A 12,085-nucleotide genomic window follows, 5' to 3' on the forward strand; every position below is an offset into this window, starting at 1 on the left:
GATATCCTTTAGATTAAGTGTCCTTCTGTATGCTACGATGATGTTTTTTTCTAAAATAGCAGACGTGTCTGTGGCGGAGTTCAAAATCACGCTATGGTTTCGAATATTTTTTAGGAAGTGTGGGTTTCTTGGATTGAATGTTGTGACCAGCGGTAGAACTTTTTTCCGGTTGTTGGTGTTGGCTCTCTCAAGTAAATTTTCCCTCGGTATTTGACATGCTGTGTTGATGCTTTTATTGATCAATTTTGCTGGATAGCCCCTTTTCAGGAAATGTTCTTTCATAATCATCATCTGGTTTTCAAAATCTGCGGTGTCACTGCATATTCTGCGGATACGTAGAGCCTGGCTTTTGGGAATACTTTTGATCTGGTAGAACTTGAGTAGAAGTTCAAAATAAGTTTTCAAGATGGCGGCTGTGGTGGCCATCTTGGATTTTGGATCAATGCAAAAAATAACAACACTTTGTCAGGACCATGTCAGGATCGTTTTATGCAAGTTTCAGCCAAATTGCTTTGTTAGAACTTGAAAAGAAGTTCAAAATACTTATTCATGATGGCAGCTGTGGCAGCAATCTTGGATTTCGGATTGACACGAAAAATAATAACACTTTGTCTGGACCATGTCAGATCATTTTATGCAAGTTTCAGTCAAATTGCACCGATAGAACTTGAGAAAAAGTTCAAAATACGTTTTTAAAGATGGCAGCTGTGGCATATAGGATTTCTGATCGACCGAAAATAACAACATTTTGTCGGGACCATGTCCAGCGTTCAAAATTAAGCCTGTCCGTCTGCCCGTGACCGGCAATTTTATAGTCGGGCAGACAATTTTTACCGTGTAGTTGGTCCTTTGACCGGCAACTTTTGGTCCAGATAGAAGATATATATACAAACAAAAAATAGCTGTAGAATTGTAGAAAGGTCGAAAATCAAACTGTACAAAACTTCATTTTAGAAAATTTTCTGCTGCGCGGTGAGTTTACTAAAACATTCAAGATGTTCTTTAATAATGAAAATTCAATACACACGAACTAGACTAAAAATGTCCATCAAGGGATTATACTATTTCAAGAAATGCTTCTTAAAAGATTGATTTGTTTATATGTCTTAGCAAGAAAGTCAATTCATTATTCTTTTGAGTTACACAACAATTAATGTACCGATGGTGTGAATCCAGTATTTCAGATCGAGCTGGGTTGCATAATGGTATGACGCCACTCACAATTATCATTTCTAAATGCAAGTAACTTAAAAATCGAAAAATTACCGTATTAAGAACACTTTAAAATCATTAGAATACATGGTAAAACGCATCTCAGCCATTCCAAATCCCCCCCCTACGTTTCATCCTTGTATGCCTCTGACTTTGTTGAGAGCCTACGATACTAATCCGGATATGCAGATATATTTTCATAGTAAAACTTTTACTTTGCTAATAATTATATAAACTACAAAGATGAATTGTAACTTTGTAAGGACCAGCAACTTTCAGTCAGGACCGGTAACTTTTAGGGTCAGCCGGTCCTTAGGACCAGCAGGAACAATTCCTTAAGGGAGAACACTGACCAGGATCTTTTGATGTAAGTTTCAGCCAATTAGCACCAGTAGAACTTGAGAAGAAGTTCAAAATGTGAAAAGTTTACGCACGGCGACGGGTCAGATGACCTAATAAACAGAAAATCAATTAAAGAATAAGAATAATTTCATTGCCATTGTAACAAGCCTTGGATATTTTCAGATTTTCTTACATGACTAAAATCCATAAATAGCCATGTCATTATATGGCAATGATGATATATTCAATATTTATTAATAATACCAATTCCTCACACAGAAGGATCCTCAAGTTGTTGTTGAGAAATACAGGGAAGCATCGCAGTATAATATTTTTATCTACTATATTTGAGGTATTACCTATTCGTTCAAGGTGATAAAATTCATTACTAACTTTGTCCACAATACTAAAATTAGATATTGTCATCAGCATGTCATTAGTTTTACTTTCTAACAACAGCCAAGGTCATTCAGGGATGTAGAATAGAAAGATGGAGTACCCAGAGAAAACCCTCTGACCTGCAGTCAGTACCTGGCGACTGCCCAAAATTTAATTCCTACTCACACTTAAGCTTTACATAACATCACTTCATGAGTATATAAATACATAACATTCCAACAATTCCTGCTATAGTGACTTAAAAAAACCAGAATGTGACTTGAAGATTCTCCAGAAGTGTTACTACTAATTATGTATTAGTTATGGGAGAGTCAGTGATTGGGAGCCTAGAAATTTCAGCCATAAGATCCCACAGCCAATAATGCATTCCAAAATTACCCTACTCAAGCACCAAATTACTCGATATTTCACAAGAAATGTCAAGATATTTACTGTGTTTGCACTATAGCAGAACCTGCAATATGTATCTCAAAGTTGATTTATGAAGATCCCTTTTTTATGTTACTTTTTACACTGACCAGTAAGGAACTTAAAGCAATTGACCATAACAATGTCGTTTCTTTCTAAAAAGTATCAATCTTAAAAAAAATCACATATATGAAGAATTTGTTTTAGTATAATCCATAAACCAATACCTGTGAGTGATAAATATTTACAGAAGATACATACGTCCAGTATGTAGTGTTATAGTCAGTACCAGTCACCATGCCCTATATGCTGTAAACCGAGCCCTATCAGTCCTTTCTGTCTCTGGTTTTCTTTATACATGTGGGGAACCAGTAGCTTCACTAAACATACAAATACAGAAGGTTACTGCATATATGGGAACCAGTAGCTTCACTAACATACAAATACAGAAGGTTACTGCATTAAGATTCTGTACTGTATAATAAAGGCAGGTCCAGTAACAATTAGTAACTGTCAAGTCCTTGTAAGAATAAACAATTTCCTCTATTGTAATTTTAAATATTGTTTTAAAATAAAGTATAATCTTGAATATCTACAGTTTATTTCCTAGTGTCCCAATACTCTATAACAGTATGTGTTTTCCTTTACTATAACACTGTACCTCTAAGTCCTCAGGTTACCATTTAGGTAATGAAATTAGGTATCTGTTACAAACACATATATCTCAAGCATTAAGCTATAACAATTCATCTGTTATCCATCAAAGAACAATGAATAATTTAATTGTGTATTACTTAATGTGACTGTAAAGACACAGAGGCCACAGCTGGAAACATCCTTTCTGTGTTGGTAAGTATATATATATAGCAATCAAAGACCTACATCATACTCTAGGATTCCTGTATACACATGTAAGCTGGTATGGTGGCAACAAAACAAATACAATATTTCACTCAAACTGTACACAATAACATGGTGGTATCTAAAAGTTTGATTCACCCTGAGTAGTCTGCAGGTTTTTATGTTCACTTTTATTCTTTCTCTATGTAAATGTACAAAGGGTAAAAGTGATGTTCATGTTCAGCAAAACTTTATCTTAGTTTAAAATTAAACACTTATTATTATATATATATTAACCAGAAATGTGGATTTCAATTATGTCCCACATGAATTCTAAAAGCATGGCAATGAAACAAAGGTTATAGCATCAACATGATTAACTCTGCCAATCAGAAACCAGGACACAAAAGGTTATAGCATCACCATGATTAAGTCTGCCAATCAGAAACCAGGACACAAAAGGTTATAGCATCACCATGATTAACTCTGCCAATCAGAAACCAGGACACAAAAGGTTATAACATCATCATGATTATAACTCTGCCAATCAGAAACCAGGACACAAAAGGTTATAGCATCATCATAATTAACTCTGCCAATCAGAAACCAGGACACAAAAGGTTATAGCATCACCATGATTAACTCTGCCAATCAGAAACCAGGACACAAAAGGTTATAGCATCACCATGATTAAGTCTGCCAATCAGAAACCAGGACACAAAAGGTTATAGCATCACCATGATTAACACTCTGCCAATCAGAAACCAGGACACAAAAGGTTATAACATCATCATGATTATAACTCTGCCAATCAGAAACCAGGACACAAAAGGTTATAGCATCACCATGATTAAGTCTGCCAATCAGAAACCAGGACACAAAAGGTTATAGCATCACCATGATTAACTCTGCCAATCAGAAACCAGGACACAAAAGGTTATAACATCATCATGATTATAACTCTGCCAATCAGAAACCAGGACACAAAAGGTTTATAGCATCATCATAATTAACTCTGCCAATTCGAGAAAAAAGGACACAAAAGTTATATAACGTCATCCTGATTATGACTCTAACAATCAGAAACTGACATACACAACGTCAACGCATAATCCTCTCCAGTTTCTGCCGAGAAACTAAAAAACAGATAATTATTAACTAGTTTTTCTTTCTAAAATTACAAAAAAATCAAATTGCTGGGCATTGCAAAGCAGGCTGCAGCATTCAAAACACTTAAAACATTTACCTTTTTAACAAAAGTCTATCACATTTAGACCAAGTTTGTAATTGGATTGTATAGTCCTCACCTGTCTCTACTTAAAACACTTGATCTCCTGTCAGTAATAAGTGATTGGGGCAATGGAATGGGCAAAGAAATACAGTGTGAATCCAAAGTGTAATGTTGTACATATGATGTCTGGTAGCTAGTGGACTATCATCCCAACACACCCAGACCAACATAGATCTACAAACAGCACCATGTCAAAAACCACAGAGGTATTTACAGATCCATCAAATCCCTTAACAGGCCAGCTCTGAGCTGGTTAAGCCATGAGACACATGATTGTCACTCCAACATTCCATCACCATCAAATTATCTCGATATTGTCCCATCACGGTTTCAGCCATCTTGTAATGACTAGAGCAGACAATTGTGTTTTTATTACCATATTTATCCAACAACAGCCCCTGTGTTTAGTTTAGTAGAAACAGATAATTCATTACCATATTTTATCCGAATAATAGGCCCATGCCTGATAATAAGCCCATCCTTGTCTATAATTAACAAAAAATAAAATTTTCAGTCATTTACCCCTCACCCCTGTAACTTTTGTCAATTGTCTTCCCTTACTGTGTATTCCAATATCACAGAACAACAAAACCTTTGCCCCTTGACAGAGTTTCTGATACCACACCAGCTCTGGTTTACAGTTTAAATGTTACTTCTTGGCTGGGGTTTACTTCAGGATATATTACGTTACATAACCATAAAAACCCATCACCTTTTCTGTTTTCCTCTTTCACACCAAGCAACAACATGTGTAATGTCGATCACACTGGAGCCTTAAAGTTGTACAATATGTGTTCAGTTATTGCCAAACATTGAGATGTCTGCCAGCAAAGCTCTGCTGTTACATGGGGTTTTTAATTTCACCTTTCAGGTAGGTACAGAATTACAATCATTATGATGTCCTGACTTAGTCAATATAACAATGTGCACATACTCTATATGTCCAATTTCTAACCTTTAAAAAAACAAACAATAAAACCTAAGCTTGCTGTATTTGTGTATAGATGTGACGAAGAAGACATTTTACAGGTTATTTATCTAACAGTAGACACAACAAATGTGTGTATACAAATACGACATTCCAGGCTTTATACCGATTATTGATTCATACGAGACAGAATCAAACCCGCAGACAAAATCCTACATCTGTATCGGATAATGTGAATGAATGAAAAGGATAATTATATTCCCTGTATGTCGGTAGGTTTAACATTAAAACCACCCACTCCATCTCTCTCACCATCACAGATGGTGATCAGCACCTGTAAAAAAGGTCCATTGTTGCCCACGGTAATAACCTTGACCTTCAGCTAAATGTCACAACACTCTATAAATGGCAGTAAGCTATTAATTAACCACCATTAACCGCTAACCCTATATCACATCAACAACTGAAACTGAAATATTTGATTTTTAAAACACAACTTATAGATATTAGAAAATTATCCTACCATTCTGCTGTTCGATGATTCATCCTTCATGCAGCCTCTCGTGGACAAAAACTGTATTGGGTGTACATGTAAAGCACGACTTGAATACACTGGTGTATGTAAACAGAGTCTATCATTGATTAGTGTGCACCATCAAACTTTCTAGGCTAAAGAGTCCAGCCAGAGCTTTACATGTATATTACTACACATTAGCCAATCAATTTGGACTAACACTCGTTGACCAAAAGTATGAAGTGACACAGTCCAAGCAATTTGTTTGATGCTAAAATGCACTTAAGATTTTCTACATTTAGTCTTTGTGGTCTTGACTGTCATATTCTAGCTACAGTTTCAACCCTTAAAGAAAAGGACCGCAATACTTATAGCACAGTTCAAACCGAAAAAGTGTCATAGGATGAAGTGTTGACTCTGGTATAAAACTTCAGACCTAGGTTTCAGTCTCATATAGTTAATGGCAGTACCGATTTGTTTTCTGTAAAATTCCGCCATTTTTCAAAGACTAAAACTTCAACAAAGATAGTTTCCGCCCTTGTAAAGGTCGGTTTTTATATTCAGGACACCATTTTGGCCCATGTTCAATGATGCATTATCTAATCAATTTCAATATAGGGAGCAGACGGTCACTAATTATACCACTGAGAAACAATAGACAAGTCAAATCTGTGAGGGCCAGTCCATTATACTGCTGTCAACTCCAGAGTACGAGATTTACACTGTATCGTCAAAGGAAATAAGTAGTCAGTCTACAGAGAACTATTTTATAACGATGGAAGACAACAATACAGTATTCTAACAATTGATCAATATCGTATTTTTTAAGTCCTGTATATAAAATATTTATAGTCAAAGACTAGTAGAGACTGAGAGACACCACAGAATTTATCACAGAAAGAGACAAATTACATAACATATATACATCAGGTCTTTGTAAATAAAGTGTAGATATATTGAGTCTGTGAAATAGATGGTCTTATATATATAGTCAGGTTGTTTTGTACAGACACTGGAATGACAGTCAATTGGGTTATTGCTTATATATAGGGGTGTCGATAAGGGTATTTGTGTCCTTTATGCTCAAGTTTTCTGAAAGAAACCAAATAAGAAACAAGAACAACGTATGTTTTTTGGTGATTAATTTTGTGAACATTTAAAGAAGTCATTGATCGATACAGCAGCTGCTACTGCTGCTGAACCAATGACTTTCCCACTGGACAATTTCTGTGTAAGGGTCATTGACCGATTGTGACTTTCTTTTGTCTAAACACTGGCATCATCATCACAGTTATCAGCTGTAAAATGTTAAAGAGTACATCGTCTCTCCTATTATGATTGGCTGTGAAATGTAAACAGTACATTGTCTCCTATAATGATTGGCTGAAAAATGTAAAATGAACATCCTCCCCATTGTGGTGGTGTAACAGGGGCCACTGAGAACAATGTGTGGTGAAAAATGACACACCCCATGGTACCCCCCCACACACCCCCCCCACCCCCCCAAAAAAAAAAAAAAATTGGCCAAAATTTTAAAAAAAAAACTAAGGTTTATTAGTACATTAAAATCTCCTATAATGAATTGCCTGTTAAAATGTAAACTGCACATGTCCTCCTATAATTATTGGGCTTTAAAATGTAAACAGTACATTGGTACTCCTATAATGATTTGCAAGTAAAAATGTAAACAGAAGCATCCTCTCCTAATGTTTGGCTATAAAATGTAAACATAATGCTGTAAAATGGCTGTAGTAAAGAGTACATTGTCTCCTATAATGGTTGGCTGTAAAAATGTAAACTGTACTTGGTCTCCCTATAATGATTGGCTGTAAAATGTAAACAGTACATTGTCTCCTATAATGATATGGCTGTAAAATGTAAAACTTACATCCTCTCCTATAATGATGGCTGTAAAATGTAAAGAATACAATTGTCTCCTATAAATGATTGGGCTGTTAAAATGTAAGAGTACATCCTCCTCGATATAATGATTGGCTGTGAAATTGTAAAACAGTACATGGTCTCCTATAATGATTGGCTGTGAAATGATAAACAGTAAATGGTCTCATCCCATAATGATTGCTGTAAAAATGGTAAAGAGTACATCCTCTCATTTAATGATTGCGGCTGTAAAATGTACAGAGTACAATCCGTCTCCAATATAATGAGTGGCTGTAAAAAGTAAACAGTACATTGTCTCCTATAATGGTATTGGGGTTGTAAAATGTAAACATATACATTTGTCTCCTATAAATGATAGCTGTACAAATGTAAGAGTACATGGTCTCCTATAATGATTGGCTGTAAATGGAAAGAGTACATTGTCTTCCAATAATGATTGCTGTGAAAATGTGAAAAAAAGAGAGAAGATTACATTGTCCTCCTATAATGATTGGCTGTAAAATTTAAAGAGTACATTTCTTTTCATTTAATAATTGGCTGTAAAAATGCAAAGAGTACATCCTCTTTCATTATAATGATTGGCTGTTAGAAAGGTAAAGAGTACATTATCTCCTATAATAATTGGCTGTAAAATAGGAAGAGTACAATTGCTCCTAAATGATTGCTGTAAAATATAAAGAGTACATTGTCTCCTATAATGATGCATGTACAGAGTACATCGTCTCCTATAATGGAATTGGCTGTGAAATGTAAACATTACATGGTCTCCCCATAATGATATGGCTGTAAAATGTAAATAGTAGCATCCTCTCATTTAATGAATGGCTGAAAAATAAAAGTACATTGTCTCCTATAATGATTGGCTGTTAAATAGTAAGACATACAATGTCCCATAATAATGATTGGCGTAAAATGTAAAGAGTACATTGTCTCCTTTAAATGATTGGCTGTAAAATGTAAACATACATTGTCCCTATAATGATTGCTGTAAAATGTTCAACAGTACATTTTTCCTCCTATACTGATTGGCTGGGAAATGTAAAGATACATCCTCATCATATAATGATTGCTGTTGAAGTGTAAAGAGTACATGTCTTCTATAATGCTTGGCTGTAAAATGTAAAGAGTACATCCTCTCATATAATGATTGGCTGTAAAATGTAAAGAGTACATTGTCTCCTATAATGATTGGCTGTAAAATGTAAAGAGTACATTGTCTCCTATAATGATTGGCTGTAAAATGTAAAGAGTACATTGTCTCCTATAATGATTGGCTGTAAAATGTAAACAGTACATTGTCTCCTATAATGATTGGCTGTAAAATGTAAAGAGTACATTGTCTCCTATAATGATTGGCTGTAAAATGTAAAGAGTACATTGTCTCCTATAATGATTGGCTGTAAAATGTAAAGAGTACATCCTCTCCTATAATGATTGGCTGTAAAATGTAAAGAGTACATCCTCTCATATAATGATTGGCTGTAAAATGTAAAGAGTACATTGTCTCCTATAATGATTGGCTGTAAAATGTAAACAGTACATTATCTACCTATAATGATGGCTGTGAAATGTAAAACAGTTAATTATCCTATATAGATGGCTGTGGCTGTAAAATGTAAAGGATACATCCTCATAATAGGCTGATTGGCTGTAAAAGTAAAGAGTTCAGTAATAATGATCAAATGTAAGAATATATCCTACATATAATAATGATTGTACATCCTGTCAAAAAATGTTCATTGTCATCCTCCTAATTGGCTATAAAATGTAAAGAGTTTCCTCTCTATAATGATTGGCTGTAAAATGTAAAGAGTACATCCATTTCACTATGTAAAGAGTACATTGTCTCCTGTAATATTCTATAAAATGTAACAGTTACACATCCCTCCTATAATGATTCAGGCTGTACATGTGTAAAGAGTACCCCCTACTGTAAAATGTACAGGTAATTCATTGTCTCCTATAATGATTGTCATTAAACTCCCCCTACAATTTACACATGTAAATCAGGTGTACAGTGACACACTGTCCCCTAGTACACAGGTAATATCAGGTGTGAAAGTGTAAACACTGCCCCCTACATTGTACACATAATATTGGTGTACAGAGTACATTGCCACCCTCCTATAATGATTGGCTGTAAAATGTACAAGGTAGGCAATGTCATCAGCCTTTCCTAATATCAGTGTACAGTGACTCCTACAGTAATAATATCAGGTGTACAGTGAAACTGCCCCCTACAGTACACAGGTAATATCAGGTGTACAGTGACATTGCCCCTACAGTACATAGGTAATATCAGGTGTACAGTGACACTGCCCCCTACAGTACACATGTAATATCAGGTGTACAGTGACACTGCCCCCTACAGTACACAGGTAATATCAGGTGTACAGTGTGCCCCCTACAGTACACAGGTAATATCAGGTGTACAGTGACACTGCCCCCTACAGTACTCAGTACACAGGTAATATCAGGTGTACAGTGGACACTGCCCCCTACAGTACACAGGTAATATCAGGGTGTACAGTGACACTGCCCCTACAGTACACAGGTAATATCAGGTTGTACAGTGACACTGCCCCCTACAGTACACAGGTAATATCAGGTGTACAGTGACACTGCCCCCTACAGTACACAGGTAATATCAGGTGTACAGTGACACTGCCCCCTACAGTACACAGGTAATATCAGGTGTACAGTGACACTGCCCCCCTACAGTACACAGGTAATATCAGGTGTACAGTGACACTGCCCCCCTACAGTACACAGGTAATATCAGGTGTACAGTGACACTGAACAGTACACTGTAATATCAGGTGTGAACAGTGACACCCCTACAGTACACAGGTAATATCAGGTGTACAGTGACACTGCCCCCTACAGTACACAGGTAATATCAGGTGTACAGTGACACTGCCCCCTACAGTACACAGGTAATATCAGGTGTACAGTGACACTGCCCCCTACAGTACACAGGTAATATCAGGTGAAACAGTGACACTGCCCCCTACAGTACACAGGTAATATCAGGTGTACAGTGACACTGCCCCCTACAGTACACAGGTAATATCAGGTGTACAGTGACACTGCCCCTACAGAACAAGGTAATATACACAGGTAATATCAGGTGTACAGTGACATTGCCCCCTACAGTACATAGGTAATATCAGGTGTACAGTGACACACTGCCCCTACAGTACACATACGTACAGGTAATATCAGGTGTACAGTGACATTGCCCCCTACAGGACACAGGTAATATCAGGTGTACAGTGACATTGCTCCCAACAGTACACAGGTAATATCAGGTGTACAGTGACACTGCCCCCTACAGTACACAGGTAATATCAGGTGTACAGTGACACTCCCCCCTACAGTACACAGGTAATATCAGGTGTACAGTGACACTGTCCTCTACAGTACACAGGTAATATCAGGGGTGTACAGTGACACTGCCCCCTTACAGTACACAGGTAATATCAGGTGAACAGTGACACTGCCCCCTACAGTACACAGGTAATATCAGGTGTACAGGTGTGACACTGCCCCCTACAGTACACAGGTAATATCAGGTGTACAGTGACACTGCCCCCTACAGTACACAGGTAATATCAGGTGTACAGTGACACTGCCCCCTACAGTACACAGGTAATATCAGGTGAACAGTGACACTGCCCCCTACAGTACACAGGTAATATCAGGTGTACAGTGACACTGCCCCCTACAGTACACAGGTAATATCAGGTGTACAGTGACACTGCCCCCTACAGTACACAGGTAATATCAGGTGTACAGTGACACTGCCCCCTACAGTACACAGGTAATATCAGGTGTACAGTGACACTGCCCCCTACAGTACACAGGTAATATCAGGTGTACAGTGACACTGCCCCCTACAGTACACAGGTAATATCAGGTGTACAGTGACATTGCCCCAACAGTACACAGGTAATATCAGGTGTACAGTGACACTGCCCCCTACAGTACACAGGTAATATCAGGTGTACAGTGACACTCCCCCCTACAGTACACAGGTAATATCAGGTGTACAGTGACACTGCCCTCTACAGTACACAGGTAATATCAGGTGTACAGTGACATTGCCCCCTACAGTACACAGGTAATATCAGGTGTACAGTGACACTGCCCCCTACAGTACACAGGTAATATCAGGTGCAGTACAGTGACATTGTCCCCCTACAGTACACAGGTAATATCAGGTGTACAGTGACACTGCCCCCTACAG

General features: G+C 37.2%; 1 protein-coding gene across 2 annotated transcripts in view; it reads right to left on the minus strand.

Moving 5' to 3' along the window:
- LOC138336795 (ralBP1-associated Eps domain-containing protein 1-like) overlaps positions 1-12,085 on the minus strand; it is a 141,523-nt gene that overhangs the window by 37,865 nt on the left and 91,573 nt on the right. The window contains exon 1 of one of the 2 annotated variants that reach the window (XM_069286382.1): positions 5,944-6,021. The exons of the other annotated variant lie outside the window; for it this stretch is intronic. The gene's annotated coding sequence lies outside the window, so the exon portion shown is untranslated. Of the gene's footprint in view, positions 1-5,943; positions 6,022-12,085 lie in introns of those variants that run through there. 2 annotated transcript variants of the gene reach the window in all.

The sequence above is a fragment of the Argopecten irradians genome, chromosome 1, assembly GCF_041381155.1.
Source record: "Argopecten irradians isolate NY chromosome 1, Ai_NY, whole genome shotgun sequence".
Lineage (NCBI taxonomy): Eukaryota > Metazoa > Mollusca > Bivalvia > Pectinida > Pectinidae > Argopecten > Argopecten irradians.